The sequence below is a fragment of the Heterodontus francisci genome, chromosome 2, assembly GCF_036365525.1.
Source record: "Heterodontus francisci isolate sHetFra1 chromosome 2, sHetFra1.hap1, whole genome shotgun sequence".
NCBI classification, from domain to species: Eukaryota; Metazoa; Chordata; class Chondrichthyes; order Heterodontiformes; family Heterodontidae; genus Heterodontus; species Heterodontus francisci.
The window spans coordinates 225,871,383-225,877,704 of record NC_090372.1 but is presented as its reverse complement, the minus strand read 5'-3'; the positions used below and the strand labels follow the sequence as shown (position 1 = coordinate 225,877,704).

The following is a 6,322-nucleotide window of genomic DNA, read 5'->3' as shown; positions in this document are numbered from 1 at the left end:
CCAGTAAAGATTAAAGAGACTAAACAAAAGGCAGTAGATTTTAAAAAGGCCAAGATAGAGCCAATGGAATTTAAAGGAACTGAGATAAAAGCAGCAAAGATTGAAGGGAAAGCACCACAGATGTAGTTAGCCAAAACCTTCTTTAAAGATTTAAACAGGGACAAGGAAAGTTCCCAAACAGGCAAGCCAAAGTTGAAGGAGCTGTCTCACTTATTGAAGTTCCACAGCGGAGTGCAGCAGAAACTGGACAACCGCCTGCGAGCAGTGGTGTCCCAGAGGACATGGGGCAGATTTGGGAAAAACCCATTCTTGAAATAAAAGGAAAAGGGAAGGTGAAATACCCAAAAGCAAACAACACTTGTGGAAGCCACCAGTAAACTAAAAGTGAGGTCAGTGTGGATATGCCCACTGAAAAATCAAGGGTCAGATTCTAAATCCAGAGCTAACCAAACCCAGCAAAACAGATTGAGAACTCACTAAGGACTGCAATGACCAGGTCTAGGGCTCCCCTCTCAGCCTTTTGCTGGTTTGACTGTAACAGGGTTTAATTTTTTAAACACTGCTTTTTATCTTCCCCTCAGTGAATCCTTGTTCACTGCTCTCCAATTGTAATGGCAAATAAATCAATCAGAGAGATTTTCTTAGATTTAAACAAGGAAGGTGTAAGTTTATTAACCTTCAAACCCTAATTCGGTTAAAACTACTACAACACGACCACACTAGCATGAATACGCTATAAACACACACACAGATAGAGATGGAAGGGGAGAAAGAATAAAGGGGAAAAGTTTGAAGCAATAGCTGGAGTTCATTTACTGTCTTTTGAGTTTGATGTAGTGTCTTTGATTGCAGTTAAATCTTGCCATTTCATTGGGGCCCGGTGCACGCTTTCAAACTTGTTTCGATGTAGGAGTCTTCTCTCTTGAGGTTTAAGTGGCTTCAGTGGATCTGGAAATTCATGAGAGAGAGAGAGAGCCAGGGAGAGAGACCTTCCTTCTCCTTTGTCTTCAAATTGCAGTCTCTGTCTTCAAACTGTTCTGTGAACACAATTAAAAATCCCTGGGCCAGTAGGTTAGTCATTTGTTTAATTCATTCATGGGATGTGGGTGTAGCAGGCCAGGCCAGCATTTATTGCCCATCCCTAATTGACCTTGAGAAGGTGGTGGTGAGCTGCCTGTAGATGGTGGACAGGCTTTGGGGAGTTAGGAGGTGAGTTACTCGCCTCAGGATTCCTAGCCTCTGACCTGCTCTTGTAGCCACGGTATTTATATGGCTAATCCAGTTCAGTTTCTGGTCAATGGTAACCCCTAGGATGTTGAAAGTGGGGGATTCAGCGATGGTAATGCCGTTGAATGTCAAGGGGAGATGGTTAGATTCTCTCTTGTTGGAGATGGTCATTGCCTGACATTTGTGTGGCGCGAATGTTACTTAGTCATGTGACTAATTTTTTTTTTAACAAACTCTCTTGCATTTTTGTGGATTCCCGTCATCTTAGCAGACACTCGCAGTGTGGGGGTGGGAGGTGTGGGAGAAATGGGAAATGGAATGCTGGCTTGTTACCCATTCAATGTTTGGTGATCAAAATCCATTTGGATTAATTGGATCAGGGAGCAGTTCCATTGTCTCTCCAGGCAACTGTCTCTTGGCATGCAAATGTTCCCAGGCACTGCTGTCATCTCTTTAAATATGACATCTTTTCAGTCCAACAACAGTTTAAAATTAATGTTCATATGACAAAATTAATATGCCTCATTTGTGGCAGGTTGTGTCTTCATGACAGGACAAAGTGCAGGAGGAAATGCCAGATGCCTCACAGGGGCTGAAAACAATTCATCACCCACTATCACCCGAGAGATGTGAGAGAATCTGAATTGTTAAAGCCATGTGTTGTGGAAGCAGCAGTTAAGGAGTTAAAGCTTATACAGAAAGGAAAACTTGACACCAGCCAAGAACAATGCAGTAATGGAAATTTGCATATTACAAACTTCACCAAAATGCGACAAACTGATGCTAGAGAAACTCTAACACCATCTGACAACACATAACCCAAAAGGAATGCAATTTTTAATGGTACCTCACCCAGAGGAAGGACAATGAAAAAACTTCAAACTTGAACAAGAAATGGCTGTTACAGGCAATGCCAGCTGTAGAAGTTGTAAGGTCAAAATGTGAATGAATGTGAACAGTGGTGTGACCCTATATTGTCTTTCTTTTAAAAAAAATGAACTCCGAGGAATTTAATTCTTTCTCCCTTTTGGGTGAGGATCATGCTTATGAGAAGTATGGCAATGAAAAAATAAAGACTCAAATTGAAGAGTTATAAAAATTGACTTTACCTTTTTAAAATTGGGTAATGCAGCAAAAGATGGCCACATGTGAATTCAAATGTTGCCACATGTCTGCTTAGATCAAAGGATGCCTAACCAGGTTGAGAGGTGTCAATTACACCCATCCTGAAACATTCCTGAATAGAATGGGTTCTATTGAAACAAAGAAGGTATGAAGTGAAAACATCATAACTGGATTATTCTCATCCTGGACCATTGCATGTTCACCATGGGGGATGAGACTAAAGTGTCTCCTACCAGAATCTGATGTGGCAAACTTTTTACCTCAAAAAGGCAGCCTTCAAGGCAGAGAGCGAGGGACCCCAGAAAGAAGCATTGCTAAAAGCTTGTTCAGTTAAGAGCTGGGAAAAAAATCCAACAAGCCATAAGGGAGGGTCCCTGCTGTAAAATTCTACATTTTCAACTTATATTGCAGTGAATTGGAAGTAATTCTCCATCTTCAAACTGAACTTTCAACCAAGAGAGAAATCTACAAACACCTCGGGCCTGCAACCAAAGAGAAATTGACCTCCGAGAGAATTCAACAGGTTTACTGTCACCCCAAAACCCTACCTCACTTAAAAACCTCTTACCCCTTATCCTGTCTATCTGCCTTTACCTGTATTTGTGTGAGTGAATGTGTGAGTGGATGTGGTTGTGACAATTTTGGGATAAGGCATTTGGCTCAATAAATAATTAATCTTCTGTTTTAAATCTACAAGAAAACCTGTTGTTGTCTGTTTATTTGACAAATAAAACAAAAAGGGATGAAACCCTAATGATAAAACACACTTGCTGTGCTCAGGTGAGAGTTGAACACCCACATCGCACATTGTGGCCATCATGATAAAATTAGAAAATGTTGTAAATACTCAGCAGCTCAGGTAGTATGTGTGGAGAGACATGCTCCTGTCTTCTTGTGTTCAATTCTTGCACCTTTTCTAATCCCTGCTGAATCTACAGTTGCTTTCTTAGTGATTCCTAAATCTGCTTATTTCAGTTTCTTGTACATTTGGAAGTATCTCTGTTTGATTTCTCTGCTCCTCTGACCTCATCACTCACCCCCTGAGTTCTTGCTCTTGCTACACTTCTCCTTTCAAACAGAATATTCCCTCTTTCCCCATCCTGTTTAACGGTCCTACACATGTTGCATATTCATGTTCTTCTATTTCTGAGGGCGTTGCTCAAATTGATATTACCTGAGATTAACAAATTGCATCAAATATTTAGCCAATAGCAACACAGCATCAGCAACATGTGATCATTTGCACCCTGACCTATCTCTCAATTGCTGTGATATAAACTCTGATCAAACCCAGACTCTCAGCAACTGTGAAGATCCTACGCAAGGTGAGGAACATTTCCTGATCTCTTTTCCTGAAGTCTGTGTGTAGTCTGGAGATTGGGAAGTGGATCCATGTTGGGACAATCCCAAACCCTCCGGTTCCTCAATCTTAATTCAGTGTTAGGCTTTACAGTCAGTGGAAGGGGAACAGTATAAGGACCTATTTCCTTTGAGTTCCTGTGAAATATGTGCGATGTGTAATGGAGATCTAAGCTGTAATGTATCTAATCTGTACCTGTCCTGGGAGTGTTTGATGGGGACAGTGTAGAGGGAGCTTTACTCTGTATCTAACCTCCGTGCTGTACCTGTCCTGGGAGTGTTTGATGGGGACAGTGTAGAGGGAGCTTTACTCTGTATCTAACCTCCGTGCTGTACCTGTCCTGGGAGTGTTTGATGGGGACAGTGTAGAGGGAGCTTTACTCTGTATCTAACCCCGTTTTTTTTTTTGTTGTCGAGGGGGCCTTTATTCCTCAGGCCCCCTTTATATACACACTTATATTTTTAAAATAACTTTATTAAAACCAGATAAATAAACAAAAACTCAAATTAAAATGCCATTCTCGGCGTCGACGATGCACTCCAGTCCCTGCGGTGCCCACCGGTCGCGGAAGGCCTCAAGCGTACCGGCGGACACCGCATGCTCCTTCTCCAGGGACACCCGGGCACGAATGTAACCGCGGAAGAGGGGCAGGCAATCGGGGAGGACGGACCCCCCGACGGCCCGCAACCTGGACCTGTGAATTGCCACCTTGGCCAGGCCCAGGAGCAGACCGACGAGGAGATCCTCCTCCCGGCCCGAGCCCCTCCGCACCGGGTGCCCAAAGATCAGAAGCGTGGGACTGAAGTGCAGCCAGAATTTGAGGAGCAGCCCCTTCAGATACTCAAATAGGGGCTGCAACCTCGCACACTCCATATAGACATGGAACACGGACTCGTCCAGGCCGCAGAAAGTACAGGTGGCCTCGGAGTCCGTGAACCTACTTAAAAGCCTATTGCACGGGACTGCTCTGTGCAGCACCCTCCACCCCAGGTCCCCGATGTAAAGGGGGAAGACTCCGCGTAGAGAGACCTCCATCGGGGTTTCCCCTCGCCACCAGATGGCAACGCGGACCGCCAGGGCGTGTCCGGCCGGCTGACGAGGGCGAGGAGGTGGAGAGTGTGCAGGAGCAGCCCGTACAGGAAACCCCTCCGCGCCGATTGGAATGGCACGGAGGGCATTTCCGAGAGGCGGCTCGGGTTGTGCGGGACCGGCTCCCGAGGAGGGTTTCGGGGCCTGGGTCCGATGAGCAGTTCCGGCCGAGCTGACGCCCGCTCGGCCGGGATCGCTCCGCACTCCCGAGCCCCCTCGCCACCCGCAGTGAGGGACGTCCCGGGGGTTTCGGCTACTCCTCCGCCCGCCGGACCGTCCCCGGAGTCGGCCAGCCGGACAGCCGAGGCGCTCTCCTCCGCCGGCGGGGGAGCGCCCTGACTGGAGGCGACCATGTTCCAGACTCGGAAAAGATCCCGGTAAAAGACAGGCAACTCCCTCAGAGAGGCGCGGCTAACGGACTCCACCGGGAGCTGCGTGTCGTCTTGAAGGCAGTGACACTGGCGGAAAAAATACGTCGCCAGCGCACACCATCTGGGAGGACGCTCGACGTACAGGTATCTCTGCAGGGTCCGAAGGCGGAGAGTCGCAGCCTGGGTGCGGACGCACACCAGCGACTGACCGCCCTCCTCGATCGGGAGACTCAGGACCGCGGCAGAGACCCAGTGTTTCCTCTTGCCCCAGAAGAAATCGACGAGTTTCTTCTGGATCTTGGTGGCAAATACAGGGGGCGGGGCCAAAGTAACCAACCAGTACCACAGCATGGAGGCCACCAGTTGGTTTATGACCAACGCTCGGCCCCTGTAGGAAAGCACTCGGAGCAGTCCTGTCCAGCGCCCCAGCCGAGCGGTGACTTTCGCCTCCAACTCCTGCCAGTTTGCCGGCCAGGCTTCCTCAGCGGGGCTAAGGTGGACTCCCAGATAGAGGAGGTGCGTGGTGCTCCACGCAAAAGGTGTCATCTCCTCCGGCAGGGAGTCCACCCGCCACTGACCAACCAGGAGTCCGGAACATTTCTCCCAATTGATCCTCGCGGAGGACGCGGCAGAAAAGGTCTGCTGGCAGTCGCGCATCCTCCGCAAGTCAACGGGATCTGTGATTGCGAGGAGCACGTCGTCGGCGTAAGCCGAGAGGACGACCCGCATGGCCGGCTCGCGCAGAGCCAATCCCGTCAACCTCCTGCGAAGCAGGCACAGGAAGGGCTCCACGCAGATGGTATACAATTGGCCGGACATGGGGCACCCCTGACGCACTCCTCTCCCAAATCGAAGGGGCGCCGTCAAGGACCCATTAACTTTGACTAGACACTCTGCGGCGGCGTATAAAAGTCGGACCCGGGCCACGAAATGCGGCCCGAGTCCGAAAGCGCGCAGAGTCCCGAAAAGATAATGGTGATCCACCCTGTCGAACGCCTTCTCCTGATCGAGGGAGAGAAAGGCGACCGACTGACCAGTCCTCTGGGAAAGATGGATCAGGTCCCGGACCAGGTGGATGTTGTCCTGGATGGACCGGCCCGGGACCGTGTAGGACTGGTCGGGGTGGATCATGTGGGCCAGCACGGAGCCC

At 48.7% G+C, this 6,322-nt stretch overlaps 1 protein-coding gene across 1 annotated transcript in view; it reads left to right on the top strand.

Annotated features, from left to right (window-relative positions):
- Positions 1-3,638: 3,638 nt before the first annotated feature.
- The window catches only part of LOC137351780 (fucolectin-1-like), a 28,504-nt gene continuing 25,820 nt past the window's right edge, over positions 3,639-6,322 (top strand). The window contains exon 1 of the mRNA XM_068016603.1: positions 3,639-3,677. The gene's annotated coding sequence lies outside the window, so the exon portion shown is untranslated. The remainder of the gene's footprint in view (positions 3,678-6,322) is intronic.